Source organism: Xiphophorus hellerii, chromosome 13 (genome assembly GCF_003331165.1).
Source record: "Xiphophorus hellerii strain 12219 chromosome 13, Xiphophorus_hellerii-4.1, whole genome shotgun sequence".
NCBI lineage: Eukaryota > Metazoa > Chordata > Actinopteri > Cyprinodontiformes > Poeciliidae > Xiphophorus > Xiphophorus hellerii.
In genome coordinates, this window is record NC_045684.1 from 29,201,709 (window position 1) to 29,219,726 (window position 18,018).

The 18,018-nt window shown below is 38.2% G+C and overlaps 1 protein-coding gene and 1 long non-coding RNA gene across 3 annotated transcripts in view; both read left to right on the forward strand.

The window, feature by feature from the left end:
- kcnk9 (potassium channel, subfamily K, member 9) overlaps window positions 1–18,018 on the forward strand; it is a 47,936-nt gene that overhangs the window by 25,205 nt on the left and 4,713 nt on the right. The gene's annotated exons all lie outside the window — the stretch shown is intronic.
- LOC116731816 (uncharacterized) lies at window positions 989–17,895 on the forward strand. The gene is made up of 4 exons (XR_004341637.1): window positions 989–1,775; window positions 5,857–5,860; window positions 6,885–6,890; window positions 17,886–17,895. It is a non-coding gene; the product is annotated as an uncharacterized LOC116731816 (long non-coding RNA).

Genomic DNA, 18,018 nt, shown 5'->3' on the forward strand with positions numbered 1-18,018 from the left:
GTCTTCTGTTTTTCTTTTTTGTTTAACCATGCAATGTTTGCAATAGGGATGTATTTGTCAGGTTCACTGATATAAGTTGCTTGGCTTTAATAAATCAGACAGTGATTTTACAGCACTGTACCTCTTTTTAATTCCAAAAATGTTTTGCCCGTGTCAGGGGGTACTTGACTAAAAATATATTTTTAAGGGGGTACATCACTGAAAAAAGTTTGAGAACCACTGGTCTAGTGAACCTAATTGAACCTACTGAAAACCTAACAAATATATTCCAATATGATCAGATAAATAAAGCAATATTTTCTTATGGCTCTGTCAGTAATCTTTAATTTTCAACAGACACAACTGAAATATTTTTAAAATATAATTGGATTGAAATACAATAAAATAAAGTGCAAAAATCTATTAATCAAAAACAGCACTTTCATCAAGGAGAAGTAACATGCAGTGAAAACAAATATTAAACTTTAACTTTTAAACTTGAACTGAGTAAAAACTCTAAATATGTGATTGCACAGTAATGTTCACTTGTTTGAGGTTGAGGGTGATACTTGGTGTCAAACCCACGAGTTTTTCCCAAGGCAGCTCTATCTCATTTACACATCTTGACACCTCTTCATACAAATCATGCCCCGTAGTTGTGCCATGCATAGGACGTAAAGCCAACAACTCCTCTGTCACGCTTAGGCTGGAGTCCACTCCGCGGATGAAAATTGACAACTGGGCAATGTCAGAAATGTCGGCGCTCTCATCCACAGCCAAGGAATATGCGATGAAATCTTTTCCCTTTTTCACAAGCTGCTCTTTTAGATTGATGGACAACTGGACTACTCGCTCGGCAATGGTGTTTCTGCTCAGACTCACATTTAAAAAGAGTTGCCTTTTTTCTGGGCAAACTTCGTCACAAACTTTAATCATACAGTTTTTGATGAAATCCCCCTCCGTAAATGGCCGGGCTGATTTAGCGATCTCTTCTGCCAAAATAAAACTGGCCTTGTGATTTGGCTTTTTTGAACAGAGCCTGTCGAGATTTGAGGCCTCGTTTTAATTCCTCGGCCTTCTGTAGCCTTTGTTCCATGTCCATATTCTTGTTTTTGTCCGCGTGTTTCGTTTCATAATGTCGTCTCAGATTATACTCTTTCAGTACCGCCACACTTTCTCCACACAGAAGACACACAGGTTTTCCAGCTACCTCCGTGAACATATACTCAGACTCCCACCTTGTTTGAAACCCCCGGTTCTCAGTGTCCACCTTCCTTTTTGCCATTTTTGATGGGTATCTGAAAGTTAATTTTACAGTTATGCTGACGACTGCTGTGCTAATAAATCCCTTCTACACGTGTCGCCGGCGACACATCTAAATTTGCAGTACCGTAATTCCGCCACACGTAGCGCTAAGTGGAAAAATTCCAATGGTTTCTGAAAGGGGAGACGTTGCACTTTCCAGCAAGTATCGGGTTAATACTGTAACTTCGCAGCTGCAGAGAGTGTAATTAATCCGGGGGGCACTCCTTTAATAGATGGTATATTTCGGCAATAACTTGGTGGATATTGAAAGTTCCGGTTGTTATGGATACATGGGTAAGTACATCATCTCACAGAACATTTAAAGAACTACTTACAGTTCAAATAAGGAAGGTATTTTTTTTTCAGACGGGGTGCCGGCTTACTGCGGTCTGCGGGCCGGTTCTAATAATAAATCAAGATCATTCCAGGGGCCGTAAAAAACCTTCTCGCGGGCCGGATGTGGCCCGCGGGCCTTGACTCTGACATATGTGGTTTACATGTTAGCAACTCGCTAAAAACATCTTAAATGCAGCAACATTGTTTTACCGCTACCTACAGCCCTTGCGGGGAGGGATGGCGACCTGAAGAAATGGCCGCAAATAACCCGCACTAGCATAGTTAGCTACTAGCATAGTTAGCTACTTCACTGACTCGGTTGCTTTGGATACGGATGCGGGTTTTCTTCCGTTGGCTTTTTATCCACACAATGAAACGAGCACGTAAAGCATTTTGGGTTCTCTCTTCAAGTTTAGAAGTTTTAGCCAAATTCTTTTTGTTTCCTTATCTGTCGGTAGGCGAAGACAACTACCGCTTGTCACAGAAACTCTGCCTTTGTGTTTCTGGATCACGTTCAAAACACACTTGCTGCTGCAGCCACAGATGAAACTTGGTCTGATTATTAGAGAACAGCACAACAGTTACTGAGCTCCACAAGGCATCTTACTACACTTTCCAGTGGCAACTTGCTCTCTATACCAGGTTCATGTGTGATTCGGTTCGGTTCTAGTCCAGTGGGGGAGATTATCCGTATTAGGGTCTTTAGCGCAGCAGCTGCGGTCATTTCTCTGCTGATTTGCAGCGACACTCAGCAACGTAGAACCTCGAGGTTCTGGTTCTGATGGACTAAATAAACCCAGATATTTTATTTTGTCTTATAGAAATTTATTTCTGGCCCAAACATGATAAAACACAGTTGCTGCAGCCACTTCATGAACTTTATTATTTTTTAAATTCAAACCAGATTTTGCTAAAACTGGGCCTTATGGAAATTCGAGGCTTTACACAAATTTGGAAAACAAAAACAGACACAGGCCTTGACGCAAATAAAACTCCTTACTCCAAAATCAATGGAGAAAACACAAGATCAGTTTCAGAGTTCAAAACACCATAAGAAACATTATTAAAACTTTCCTATGCTGCAGCAGGTAAAATTTCTCATGATTAATTGATCTCTCGAAATTGTCCTAAGGTGTGAATGTGTGTGTGCAAGGATAAGTGTGTTAGATGATGGATGGATGAATATTTGTTAAAAGTGTCTGACAGTAGAATATGAAAGAGAGAATCTGTGAAAATGCATCTGGCTCTGCTACTGTCCAGATACAACCAATCAGAACCAAAAGGCAAACTTTTGGTTCTGATAGGTTTTGAATGTGTCTTAGCACATTCAACACATTGTTAGACTACTAGTGTACTGAAGCTACGCAATTGGCAGAAATAAAACCTAACATTATATAATCATTGTTTATTTATATGATTTAGAAAACAAAATGCTGTACAGGTTTGTCCAAACTATTTCGACCCATTTTAGAACTTTGCATTGATTTTCCTTCATTTTAGTAGCTGTGATTTTGCCTAATCCACACATTTTCCCCAACCAATACTAGTCTATTCCTAACCCTAACCCTATCTAAAACTTAACTTGCATCTTATCTCTAAATGTTGCCCCTGACCCAAAGCAATGAGTCAATCATATTAGGACCGGGCTTTGGTCCTAATATGATGGACATGATGTGACACTGGACATATAATGGTGCGTTCACACCAAATGCGTTTTGAGCGTCAGGCGCTTCTGGTTTGTATTCAAAGTCTATGTGGAGGCGCGTTGAGGGCTATTGCGTCGCACTTCGAGCGTCTAGTGCGGCGCAATTTGAATCATTTGGAGCGTTTGACACATCTAGCGCATCCAACATGCCACATAAACTTTGAATATAAACCAGACTCGCCTGACTCTCAAAACGTGTTTGATGTGAATGCACCATTAAAATGTTCAGTTCTACTGGTCACACTGACATCAGCAGTGATGACATCACTTTTTGATGCATCAAATGAATCTCTCTCTTGAGTGTAGCACACAGTCTGTTTTTCAGACCTGTTCCTGTTTCAGAGTTATAAGTTATGAATCTTCTCCAGGAGTATTGTTAAAATGATTTGAAGGCACAGAATCAGCCCAGTATTCACATTCTCAGGTGAAAGAGACTCACCTGGTATAAAGCTAATTTTTCACACTGAAGATAAATTAGTTTTATCAAAGTATGTCATGAATATGTGTGCATGTACTCCATCTTAAGTCCAGAGCATAGTAGCTTTTTGTTGCTTTTGCCACCACTTGATGATATGCATATAAGATATAACATAAACAGCACCATTCAGAGATGCAATGAGTTTATAGCAGTTGTTCCACCATGTCTGTAGTTCTGACGTTCTGCCATCACTGTGGTTCTAAGGAGCAGCTCAGAGAGGCAGACTAAATGATATCTATTTTGAGTCTAACGGACACTGTTTGTGTCAGACTTTTGTTTTGAGTTAAATTTGTCTCGTTTTTTGTTAATTATGTCGCCACAGTTGCTCGAAATACCAACAAAAGTAATAGCTCCCCTCACGGGATTGAGCCGCACGTTTTGATATATATATTGTGAGGGGACACGCAGCGGTACGAACCACATTAACGTTAGTAGGAAGCAGCAGTTATTTTGAGGTGTAGAACAATAGGTGGCTGCCATAGCAATGCATAGGGAGAGCAGTGACTGACCTGCTCTCCCTATGCATTGCTATGGCAGGCCCCAATGAAAATCATATCTGGTTTTAAAAGCCTTTTGCAAGGTAGATTAAGAGACTGTCATATTTTTAACTCATTTCTATGAACGCTCAGTTCATTGGGTTTGCCCAGTTCTAAGTTTCTCTATCTGATTCCTTTATTGCCAACGTTGCCCCACCATAAACAAATACTGCCCTAATTTTACCAGAGAGGAAATTTTTAATTTACCTCTAACTTTTATCAAGACTAATAACACAATAAAACATGTTCAGTTTTGTATTAGCCATCTGTTCACTTCTCAGTACTAATTAAGTTTTTGAATCAAGCACAGCTGTTGCTTTTTACCAGATTTGTCCCACTAAAAGTGCCGTCATGTCTTGAAGCAAACTGCATATGCTCATGTCTGGGGATGAGGCTGCTGGGGGGGGACACTTTGTCCTTCAATGTAAAACCTCAAAGACGCTTCACAGTGTGCATTTAATAAGGAGAAAATTAGTGAAAGATTCTTCAAATGAAGCACAGAGTTTTGATCGGCGTTTAAGGTTGCAGAAACATGAGTCATCCTTGTTAATACCTGTCTACCCTGTTTTATCTCTGAAATTAGTCCCAGGCTGCAACATGTCTGAAAAAACCCAAAAACTGAACATCAGCGTTACAAAAGAGTATCTGATAAGCTGCTGGGTGACTCATTGTTGATTAGTAGTTTTCAGAGGATAGGTTGGCCCCTGGGTCCTGTCTGTGAAGCTGGGTGTGTGCGTGTGTGTCTGGCTGAATGCATATTACACAGTCAAAAGTAGTAGGGAGATAAACAGAGAAGTGGACATTTCAGTCAGACTTTGCTGAGGACATTTAAAACAAGCTTTATAACACCCAAAACGCCGGGCCAATCCCCGGGCTCCGTCTGCAGCGGCTTAGCTTAGAGACCTCCCGAACAAAGAGAGCAAGAAAACACAGCGAGGAATTGGAAAAATAAATAATTCAGCCAGAGCTTTGAGCTGCAAAACACAACTGACATTCTGAATAAAATTGCATTCGATGACTTTCTGTTGGTGAACAGCAGCAGCACTTTAGAGCGCTATCGCTCCGAATTGTAATGCCGGGGCTATCGGAGCCATCTGAACAGGTCCTGGCTGACTGGTCAGTCAATGCTATTGTGCATTGTGTTGGAAATGTTAATCAGCAGAGTATATGGAAGTGGCATTTACTAACAGTGAAGACATAAAGCATTTATTTTAATAGCCAGCTATTTCACATTCTCATCTGTCTTGGATTACAATTAGAATTCCCCTATTGGTTTAACTTCAATGGCATTGAAAGACGCAATGAGAAACTGACTCTACCACATCCTCTTTGTACACTTAGTGTCATTGTAGAAAACAACTAACTAAAAACATAACTAGTTGTCTATGTGTTTAGCAGTCTATGTGTTCAACTAGACAACTAGCTTAAAACATGGCTAGTTGTCTTTGCTTAGCCAGACAGCTAGTAAAAAAAAATACTGTTTAGCTAGACAGCTAGCTAAACACACAGACAACTAGCTATGTGTTTAACTAGTTAACATAGGTAGTTGTCTGTGTTTAGTCAGACAGCTAGCAAAATATATAAAGGACTAGCTAAACATATAGACAGTTAGTTATGTGTTTAACTAGTTAACATACAGTAGCTAGTTGTCTATGTGTTTAGCTAAACAGCTAGCTATTTGTTTAGCTAGTTGACATAGGTAGTTGTCTATGTGTTTAGTTAGACAGCTAGCGAAACATATAAAGCTAAACACATCGCTAGATGTATGTGTTTAGCTAGATAACTAAACTCATGGTAAATAGAGGAGACAGAATCACAAGTGATTTTAAGTTGCTGCTCTTATGCAACAGTTTGATAGAATGAGACAAAAATAATACATATTGCTCAATGTCATTAAATGAAAGAAAAAACTAAATACTAAAGCCAAAATAATAAATTCCCAAATATCAGTGTTTACGCATGTCTGCACACTAAAATGATAACAGACAGGCATCTCGTTTCTGCTGTTAGCGTAAATGCCATTATCTAACACACAGTTTATGCACACAACCAAGAAATTGACAGAACGTTATGTCTCACTCACATTCAAAAAAGTGTCTACAGTTCACAAAATAATAAACAATTGCCTATAAGAACTAATTAATAACCTGCATTAATTGTAAATCAGTGCAACACACATCCCAAACCTCTGGTGACCTACAGTGTACTCTATGTAAGACTTTGCGGTGTATTAATTGTAAATTTGGGCTTCTGTCACTTTTAGGAATTCCCACCATGCCATCAAAGAGGAGCTGATATTAATGCTTCCATTAATATCAACATAAAACATGTATATGTTTTATGTTTGAGCTGATAAAAGTTATATCTTTATGTCTTTGTTATTGTGTAGTGTCTGCTCTATGTCTAGCCAGGGCTCATCTAGACAGCTATGTTTTAAAAATCTTAGCTTTATTAGCCTGTTGACTAAGAAGCACTAATGAAAGTTAAACAAATCTAGTCTTTTATCTTTAATCTTCTCTTTCAACACTAGAAAAAAAATAGGAAGGGAGGAGTCCAGAGAACTAAACAAGTGAGATTATGGTTTGCTTGGGATCAAAACCATGATTTTTACTAACACTACCCATCCCATTAGTGATTTGGGATGGGGTTTCCATCAAGCAAGATAATCTTCCACATTCTTTAAAAGCAGGATGTGGCTGGCTCGACCTTGCTGAACGCTGATTCAGTAAGCGTCCATTTGTGTTTCTTAATCAAGCTGTTTTCCCATTTTCTGGTTGGCAAACAAAGAATAAACGGTTCTATGCATAAGGATTTGATTGTGTTTATTCTTCTAGTTTTCAAACCGTGACCTTAAAATCCTTTTTTTTTTTCTAAACTCGTGTATATTAATGTGTTTGCACTTTGAAGACACTTTTACAGAGGAGAAAGTACTTCCCAAGAGAGAAAATACTTCCCGAGAGGAAATTAATTGAAAAGCAACTGCAGCATTAGGTTGTTTTTCAATTCAACCAGGTTTTTCTCAGGTCTCAAATTCTATACTGCCTTGCTGATTTTATCATGTGATTTGTCTTTGTATAGACCCACAGTCTCCATTCTCATTTATTTGATAACACATGACATTACTGGTGGTAAAATTGAGTTTAAAAATAATTGCGGGACTGTTGTTTGGCAGCATAGCAAATGATTGTCATTGTACCAGAAGAGTTGGGGGAATAATTGGCCTCTTTGCATCATTCTGCAAACCACATTGATTTTATGCTGCACACAGCACGAGACTGCAAACAACCTGGCACATTGAGAGGAGCTTGTTACTTTGACGAGAAGCAGGAAGTGCACAGCCTGTTGCCTGCGACTCAGCATTTTCCGGCTTGTCATTAATTCTTTATTTCTTTCCCTAAAAAAAGCCAAATCAATATAATTGACTGATGAAAGACGCCAACAAATTCACCATTTTATTGTTATGTAGGCACATTTCTCATAAGAAAAGCTTGACATGTTTATAAATGTGTCACCACTAGTGAGGACTCAGAAACAGGACACCACAGGTAGGAGGCTGGATAACATTGTTGAGAATATTTTAGAAAATATCAGCCCAGCTTCTACGACTTTTATATTTGTCTAATTCTAACATGGCCTTCATGTAAAAAAAAAGAAAAAAAGACACCTAGAAAACAATGAAAATGCTGTTCATTTGTGTTTTCACAAATGAAATAAAATTTTCAGCAATCTCAAGCTACATTTTATTATCAGTCCAGATTTTATCAGTCCAATTATTACGGTTTTTGAACTAGAGATGGTCAAATGTAGTCCAGAAATGTTAAAAAAACGGTTTGGTCCTTTTGTTTTTGTTAGGAAACTTTAACCTTGTTTCCATTATAAATATGCTCAAAACTTTGACGGTATTTCACTAATGCAATTGTGGTGTTGCCATTAAATGAGAAACTCAATCAAAATAACACCTTGATAAGTTTGTTCACGCGATAAGTCATTTAAAAAAACATGTGGCGCCATCATCCTCCTACCACTTCCTGTCGTCTTCTTTGTCTTTTCCCCCAGTAGTAACATCCGGTGGTTGTTCACGGGACTCGTATGATGCGGAAAAATGTTTTTCTACTGCATCACTACTTTTGATGCAGTCAAAAAAAACCCAGCCTATCTTAAAATAAATTCATTTAATGGAAACGCGAGTTTAAAAGAAACGCTTTGTTTTTCGACGAAAGTTTTGGTGCTAGCATGTGGTGGTTTTTTTGCCATATTGAAATTAGTTTATTTTGCAAAACTGCAATGGAAACACTTCTCTTTTGCATCATACGAGTCACATGATTAACAACCGGACATTCCCACAGGTGCAAACCCTGAAGAAAAAAAAACAGGACCCTGTTTTCAACAACTTATCACTTGAACAAACTTAATCACGTGATTGTAATTGCATTTCTTATTTAATGTAAACAATGCAATTTTAAATTTTCTTTTTTTGACTAGCAGAATATTGACAATGTTTTGTCTACATTTGTAATGGAATCACAGCTTAGAACTGCTTCTTTTCTCGCTCCAAAACGTCTTTAAAGATTATCAAGCTCAAAGCATTTACCTTCATCCAGATCAGGCTCTCTTCACTAGAGGGAGCATTTAGCAACACGACCTCACACTCACACCACACAGCCACACATTTTGTTAAATGCAAAACTAAGACATAATTGGAGTTGCAAAACACTCATTCATGAAGCAAATTATATAATAAATGATCATTTGAAGGTTTGCCGTGGATTTTATCTTACTCTGACATTTTGCTATGCTATTCACTGACTTCAGGTCTAAGAATAAAAGCAATGGATAAGGCACTTAATATGTAAATGTGATCTTTTTAAACCTGCTGGCAGGCATGTTTTATATTGTTGGATTTGCCTTATTTGTCAGTGTAGACTGGCCCGTTTGACATTTTTCCTTTAACAATAGAGTTAAGATGACTAGCTGTTGGAACTCCATAAACATTATTGTACTATAACATTAGAAAATTTGCAGGAAAACATAGATAATAAAAGGTTGTCTAAGTGCTGCCGCATTAAGATCTTACTGATGATAAAGGTTCAGGTAGAGAGCGAAACAAAACACCTCTATGCTTCCAGACCTTCATTAAAATGCCCAGACCTGTGGCAATTAATGCCGCCAAGGGCCGCTGGCACAATTTGAAGCCGATTAACTTGCGGATCAAACAAGTCAAAGGCGTTGGCTAAGGAAACTGCTCAAAACTAGAGCAACTTCCCAGCCTATGCACGGCTGCTAATGAGGGACTACCTTGATAGTGTTATGAATTATGGATGATGCATGTTTGTGCAACCAGAAAATAAATGAAGACTACGGGGAGAGTTGATTTACTCGGCTGATTCAGTGTCTGATAATGGTATGTTTGTTAAGTGGTGTGCTTAGAGGATCAAATGATTTGTGTTTTGGTTTAATTCATTCCTTTTTCTATCATTTTCACTCCATAATTACATTCCCAGTTACCACAAGCATTACTTCTGTTCTATTAGAATTTGTTTTGGACTTTTTTCTACAGCATCAACCAATGCACACATGCACAGGATGGGTAAACAAAGGTGGGATGCTTTGGTTCCTTTGAGACATTGCTTTTGCTAGTTTATGGCAACTTGAAAACAAGTCAGCCAATGCCTTTCTTCTTACCACTCTTCCACAAAGATTTGTAGTGAACAACCAATAGTTGTCCTGGTAATGGGTTATTCCACCTAAACTGTGGATCTCTCCAGTTCCCTCTGAGCTACCATGAACCTCTTGAATGCTTTCCTTACCCAGTGTTTCATTCTACTGTAGGTGGTCAGCCATGTCATGGTAGGTTTTGAGTTGTACCACTCTATTTTTTCATTTCAAAGGTGCCTCTAAGAGATGTTGAAAACTAGAGGCATTGTTTTCTAACGCTATAATTACCTTGTCTGTCATATTCATAAGTCTTTATGATGCTGCATCTTTGAAGGCTACTGATTGAACTGGATGTTACTCGCGGTAAGTGGCCTTTTATTTGATACATTGTAAGGGCTGTTTTCATAACGCATACTAAGTTGTGGGGACTAACGCCTGTTTCTCACGAGGAGAAGTACTCTTTTGGGGTTGGGGTTATGTTTAGGGGCTGCACAGTGGCGCTGTACTGTGCCTCTCACCCAATAACCACATTAGGGTCCTGAGGGTGCATGAATGGAATCATTTTATTTAGAAAGCATTTTCTGCAAAGTGCATGGAGTCTTTTTAGCTCTAACCATAGTGTTCACTCTCATGTCAACAGCACCACAAACTAAATGTCTGAAGTTATGACAATGACACGATCCTCTTTCTAAATACTGAGTAGTGGTGTTCTAATGTATGCACCAGAATTCATGTGAGTATTTGTGTTTAAGCTATTTTAAGTGAGTGTTATAATTTATTCCCTACCAGAAATAGTATTTCATGTGTTCTTGTTCATTTATATGGGTTAACTTTTAAATTGTTACAGGAACATTATAATGAAGATCCATATTTCTAATTAATTGGAATTTTTAGCATATTAGGAACTGTATCAGGAATGTTTTATCAGGTTACCAATGATAGAATCAGATTTCATCATATGTGTGCTAAGCACACAAATAAATGTGTACTCTTCTGGGTCTGTCAGTTCATTTTATGTGGCTCAATTTTTTTGTAGCGCAGAAGATATGCAATGTTGATTATATAACTAGAGAATAAATAATGACATATTTTTTTAAAATTGGATTTAGGCTACTTGCTGTGTGAGTTTTAAATTGGAGCAACAATGACTCAATCTTGCACAGACCTATGGAACTCACACTGTGGATGTGGGCAGCCATTCAAAATAAGTCATAGTAAAGTGGAGTAAAGCCAAACAAAGGCTGAGTCATGCAAGTTATAATGTAATTCACAAATGCTCAAGCATTAGAGGACCACTTAGATTAAACTACGAAAAGCTATGGGAGTGTGTGAGTTCTCTACAACCTGGCAGACTGAACCAAAAACAATCAAGCCACTTTAATAGGAAAACCTTGAGGTGAATCTCCTTTATGTCTTCAGAATTTTATTAATTCTTCATGCCACAGATTCAACGGAGTGTCACAAAGATTTCTTAGACATTTTGATCCACTTTATGATTAATATGATTATATCTGAGGTGTAGCATCAGTCGATACGATCAGGTACAGAGAAAAGGAGCTGAATTGATGTAAAACTGTTTTTTAAACACAGACATAAATGTAGTGAATTAGGAATTTATTTGATAACTGTGGTTTAGTAAATATTGGTCTATGCAAGTGTACTTAGAAATTGAGAGCAGCTTCGACTGATGGGTAGAAGTTTCCCCAGGTCATGATACAACACCACTAGCTAGCTGCAACCATTGGTACAAGGAAAGATGGATCCATGACTTTATGTTGTTACTGCCAATTGGAATCTTGTAATTGGACACAGAATTTCAGACTCCATGGACCAGGAAACATTTTTCTGTTTCATCCATTCTGTGCTGATCTCTGACATCAATAATGCGTTGTCGTCTGTTCCAGGGGTGTGAACCACAATGGCTCTTAACAACTTTGGCTAAAAGCTATAAAGAACCAAGTAGCGTTTTTAAATGTAGATATAATGACAAACGGATTTTACCAGGGGTTTTTTCCTGCAATATTTAAATTGAAATTCTACAGAGAAAGACGCTACAAATACCAGTGGTTTGTTTTTAGATCTGTTTGTTGGGAATTATGTGGGACCTATGTGGGAGTTGCTTTTTTTCCATCAATTTTCATCCCATAGAAGAGATAATTCATCTTTTAGCTAAAGTTATATGTTTGTCTGTACTTTAAATCCTCAAATAGAAAGAAAATGGTGGTTCTTTAAAAATGAGAACAAATTTCTAAGAGCAGATATTTATCTACAATTGATAGCTGACTGGACATTTTCTCTTGGGACCATTGTTTCCAAACCTGCAAGACTTTTATAAAATGATCCAATCATCCCAATGTACCAAGTAATGACCATGTGACAGGCTTGTTTACTATATATATATATATATATATATATATATATATATATATATATATATACTGTATATATATAGATATATATATATACTGTATATACAGTATATATGTATAGTTTTTTTATGAGATGCAACACTCATTTAACAAATCCAAATTGTAACATTAAAAGTTTATAAAGCAACAGATTGTACCTCCTCCTACTTCAAATGACGGCCACACTATTTTCAGGGTCTGCCACTGTGCGGATGCATTATCACACTTCCCACTTGGGTTTGTTCTAACAGTTAAGCAGATGCACACTGACACAATAAACTTGCTTAAAGCATTCAGTTCAATTCAGTTTTTAATATAAAGCCAAATCAGAATAAACATCGCCTCGCGGCGCTTTACGAGACAAACTGATCCAATTTATTTACTGAAATACATAAACAGTTTAAACCGATCACGCTGTCTGCTTCAAATTGGACACATTCCATTTTAATCTTGGTGATAAAACGACGCACTGAAGATCAGTTCATTATGTCAACTGAGAAAAAGTCTGTTGTCGAAACAAATTCAGCAGATTGCAGCGAGTCACTGACTTTACAGCTATCTGTCATTCTGAGGATGCATGTAGCAATTGGCTCAGCGTGAGCCGTCATCTGCTGCAACCGAATGGGACAGAGCAGACAGACAAAAAAAAACAGAATCCAGATTAAGGAGGAAATTCTATGTTGAACAAAAAAGTGAAGTTAATTGCATGAGTATCTCCTTTAGCGACTTCATTTAGAGGAGAAACAGCATTACGGGTACGTTTTCACTAGCTACGGTACCATTACAAATATGAGTAAATCTTTGTTGATATTCTGCTGATTCCAAAACAACATAATTTTGTAATTGCTGTGTTTCCATTAGATAGGTTGGATTGACACAACTTTATATGAACTGTGATGCTGTGAGAGCTCTCCTGGAGCCAGCTGCACATTGTCTGAAAAATCACAAACAAACCGTCACCCTCCTGCTGCTTCCTGTCACCTTCTTCGTGTTTTTTCTCCAGTAACAACTAGGTCTGTCACAATAAACAGTAAATCAATTAATTGCATGATAAATTAAAATCAGCGCAATCATTTTGATTGATTCATTGTTTCTCTTTTTTTCTCTCTTTCTACCAAACACTGGTCTTTAGCCTAGTGGTCTCAACCAGCCATTTTTTAAAAGGACAATGTTGTCCTTTTGCAACTTCATTTGTTGTTGTTTATTTGTTGTTTCTGTAATTTTGTATGTTTAGTTTGGATATTTAAAATGTTCTCCAGTCCCAATGTAAAACGTTCATTAAAATTTAAAATGACCCTCTGACCCAGGCGCTGGCGTCTGTTATCCACTTTGTGTTATTTTCACAGCAAATCATTTGTATCTTATCAGTCACTCTGCCACAGCTTCTGTTTTCTACCAACTTATAAGAGAGCTTAATTTAACACAATTAATAATTTATAAGCAGTTCTTTTATTGCAGAGACACTTTGTGGTTCTAACTGCTAAGACTTTTTTTTGAACCAATCAGCACATCTTGCTTGTTGGAGGCTTCAAATAGAGAATACTTCACATCTTTTCTTGGTCTCTTTCTGATTTTGCAGGGTTTATTTCGTTTTCCCAAGGATGCATCTTGAGTCAGAGGCTTCGTCTTGCGCTTTTCATCATTCGCCAGGGAGCATTATTCCCTTTCAGCCGTTCTCCACAAACACCAGTGTTCACCTGTGCACACATAGCGCAGAAGCACCTGTGCGTGGCGGGGCTCCGCGTGGAGCAGCAAATATGTCTGTTCCCAAGACAACAGGAGATAATAGAGGCATTATAACCGGGCAAACAGATTACACAGTTCAGCGCCGAGGCAGGAACAACACATCCCATCAATGACATCAAAGGAATACTCCAAAGAGGTGGCACAGTTTACACCACTTTGGGACTTGTAGTTTTCTCCCGTAATCTACTACTCCGGTGACCGGAGGTGTATAATGTGTCCGAACTCACCAGCTTTTACAAGATAACGACTGAAAAGCTTTTCATGAAAGTTTTTCTCTCAGTGAATTAGATCAGTGGTAGATGGCACACAAGTGGACATTGTTCGATGCCGTAAATGTCACATGGAATGACATCAAAAGGTATTCTACAGGTCATGTGAGTGTCCGTGAACCTCCCAGGCAATGTTCTCGTGTTTATCGTGTTGTTGCTGTAAAGAACTCTCCTTTCTTTTTTTTTTTCCCTTTTATGACTTCCTGCCTGGGTCTCATCGGATAGAGGTAACGACTTTTGACTTTAAAATGCTGCCAGAAGTAAACAGCTTCAAAAATCTCGACCAAACTGCGGCGTGTAAGACGCAGCCTCATGGCCGTTCTCATAGCGGCTTGTTGAGTAAGCACCCAATATACTCTGATGTGATTGCAGCGGCAGAGGCCTGCTCTGGGAAAGCTCAAAATGACCAAAATTCAGTTGGTATAATGTCCTGGAGTGGGAAAGGCAATCCTTAAAGATGAGCTGCTGATTAGACCTGGGGTAATCTGTCTGCGCAGAGCGGCGCTGCAAATAAAATAAAAGCTTTCATCTTGTCACAGCTGCGCCTGTAATTCATTACATTCTAATTGCTCGCCAAGAAGAAATTAATGCAATAAGAAAAAAATATAGATTAACTTGCTTTTTTAGGTTATGATGGAAAGATGGAAGGAGAGATGGCTATACAAATATGTACCTAAATGCAAGTATAATCTGCCTTATTTGATGCTAAAAGCCTTTTTTACAATACCCTTTGCATATTGATGTTATCTCTGTAGATACCCTCTGCTAATGCCTGAATTAGAGGAAAATCTAAGAAGAAGCAGAGGTAGAATTCAGCATTATTTCACTTCTTTTTGCTGCCATGACTGAAGCTGGAGACACATATGACTTTTAAAGTTGTCACAGATTGGAAAGACCAAGGCCAGCAGTCACAGAGATTCTCAGAGTCCTCTCAGAGCGTTCCAGTCTTAGCCTAAAGATTCCTGCCAAGCAGAGCTAGCTTCAGAGGGATTCATTCAGGTGCTGAGAAATGACGGAAATTCCCATCTCAGTGAGGAACCACTCCTAGCAACCACGCCGTGTGATGCAGTATTCCACATACTATGACTTCATGTACTCACTGCTCAATGTGCTTGTGGCAGAGAAACAACTTACAGGTGGCTTTGCTGAGTAGCCTTAGCATTCTGCTATCAGGAAGAAGCCGCACCATAGCAGAGATAAAGTGGGGGAAGCGGAGAGCGGGGTGAGCAACACCACACGGAGGTTGTTTGACAGCACTAAGACCCACCTCCTGCCTCTGATTGGTTGTTTCTGGTTAGCACTGGGAGATAGCAGTGGAGCTTAATTTCTTTTTCACAGATTATCTGTCTCATATCAAACTGTAAACATTGCGATGGCTTCAACAAATATGTAGTAAAAAATTTTTTTATAAAATGTACTTATTGGAGATGTAAGGAGTTGACCTTTAAAGAGTCTTTAGCATCTCTTATGATCAGTTAGCATAGCTAACACTGACCTGGATATTTTCAACAGGATGCCAGCGTTTCCAACTCTATTTCATTAAATACAAACTTAAAAACTCAAAAAGATGTGGCAACTTTGTTGCAACTGTTCAGCTTTTCTGTTATCTCCTAAAGGTCTGCTCTCTCTTGCTTTGTGGCAGCCTGAAGGAGCTCCATGGATGTACATGTTGTAGAAAATAAAGTTACGTTAAATACCTTCTCAAACTGAAAGTAGCTAACACAGAGACTTCTTCACTGACTAGCAGCATCCGTCCTGACTAGAGTTGTTTTTAGCGTGACCTGCTAGTTCTCTGCTGCAGTGTGTTTGCTGATTCTCAGTGTCCAGCTGAACGCCTGTCAGGGCGAATCATGCTGAAAATCCTACGCTCACCTGTCGATTTCTCCGTGCAGCGCTGCCAATATAAAGCTCCGTCAGATTTATTTGTCTTGCACCAGTGCAGGTCAATATCCTGGCTGTGTAGAGCAGTAGATCACACTGTTTGAGTAAGACACTCTCCCTGTGCAGCACATTATATATTCGACATGCTTCAAAAGAATGTATCTTGAATTGCTGGTTTGACAAAGAAAAACAAAATCTATCCTTAATGTGAAAGAATCTCTTCTAAAGTAAAGAAACAAAACGGCATACCAAATATGAGTTGTGTTTTCAACATTGAAATTATGTGCTGGCAAGGAGGAAAAGAATGAAAAAAGTCAACGTGTGATAAATACTTACTCTGTTCAAGAGCATATCGTACTTGAAACTTGACGAATTTTAGAGAGAGGCATGATGTACAGAATGACTTCACAACTCCTGAGTATTCATCGTAGTTTGATTCTTCAGAGACATTATTCCCGTTCCCCAATCTGCAGTGCTATTGTTCTCAATATATTTATCCTGATTTTTCTTTTTTTTCTGTTTATGTTGGGAAAATCTGCTGTTGTTGTGTCTGATTAATGTTCCAGACAGTCATTACAAGACAGAGGAACATTTTCTCTGAGCTTCTATTTAGACTGAAATACATTGAAATGATAATCTCATATCCTGTCCACAGAGATGATTTAGCAAACATGGGCTGTTCAGTGTTTATTGCTTCATTCTCTGGTGGGCTACAGCGCCACCCATGGGCCCAGCAGACCTACTATGTCAATTTCTGTAGTTCTGCAACCTGTCCTGTGCAGATTTTCTCTCTCTCTCTTTTTTTAGTTTACCAAAACATACTGTTCTCGTCTATATGTGGGTTGTTTCCAGATTTCCAGGTTAAAAGTGTTTAGAAGTGAAAGTTTAGTGGGACCTTTAAATAGAGCTGGGAAATACTGTATGGACTTTAAATTTTAACACAAAGTTTTGTGGTACTGTTATGATAATTATAAAAGTGACGAAAATAACTATTTATTACTTATATTTTATGTTATTTCATGGCTGTCAGTGAATAACACAAACACAAATACTGCTCTTGAAACAAATGGTACACATGGTAGGACAGCAGTCACAGAAGAAAAGAAGTGTGACTGGAGTCACTGAAAAGCACACAATAACTGCATTTAATCATATTTTCAAATTTATTAATGACCTGAATGAAAAAACAGAGAAGAACATAGTGAAACTAACAATGTGGACAATTTGGAGCTGTTTTAAATATTGTTAATTGGAATTTATTTACAACAATAAATCTAAATTCTTATTAGAACATTATCACAGTAGATAATAAGCATTAAGATAAATGACTACCCCCACCTCTAAATAAAATTTTTAACATCTAAAAGATTTCTAACTTTCAAAGGAAAGTTGAAAATATGCAATCTAGTGTAGATATTGTCTGGAGAAAAACACATCTAAATACATGAGGTCTGAGTTAGTTGTAAAAATCTGAAGTACAATTTGAGTTAGCTGGAGTTGCAGAGTTTTTATTATTTACAGGACTTTCCCTTTCCTCAGCCATGTTGTCTTTATTGATTCTACTTGTTTATTTTCATATAAAAAAAGTAAAGACACCTACAGTTTCACAGGAACAACAAAACTGTATGATTTCTGGTAGAGAACCTGAAAAGCGTCGTTCCTTTAATCAGGTTTGGTGCAAACAGCAACAGGCCCGATTACCCTGGGCTTCGTATTGACG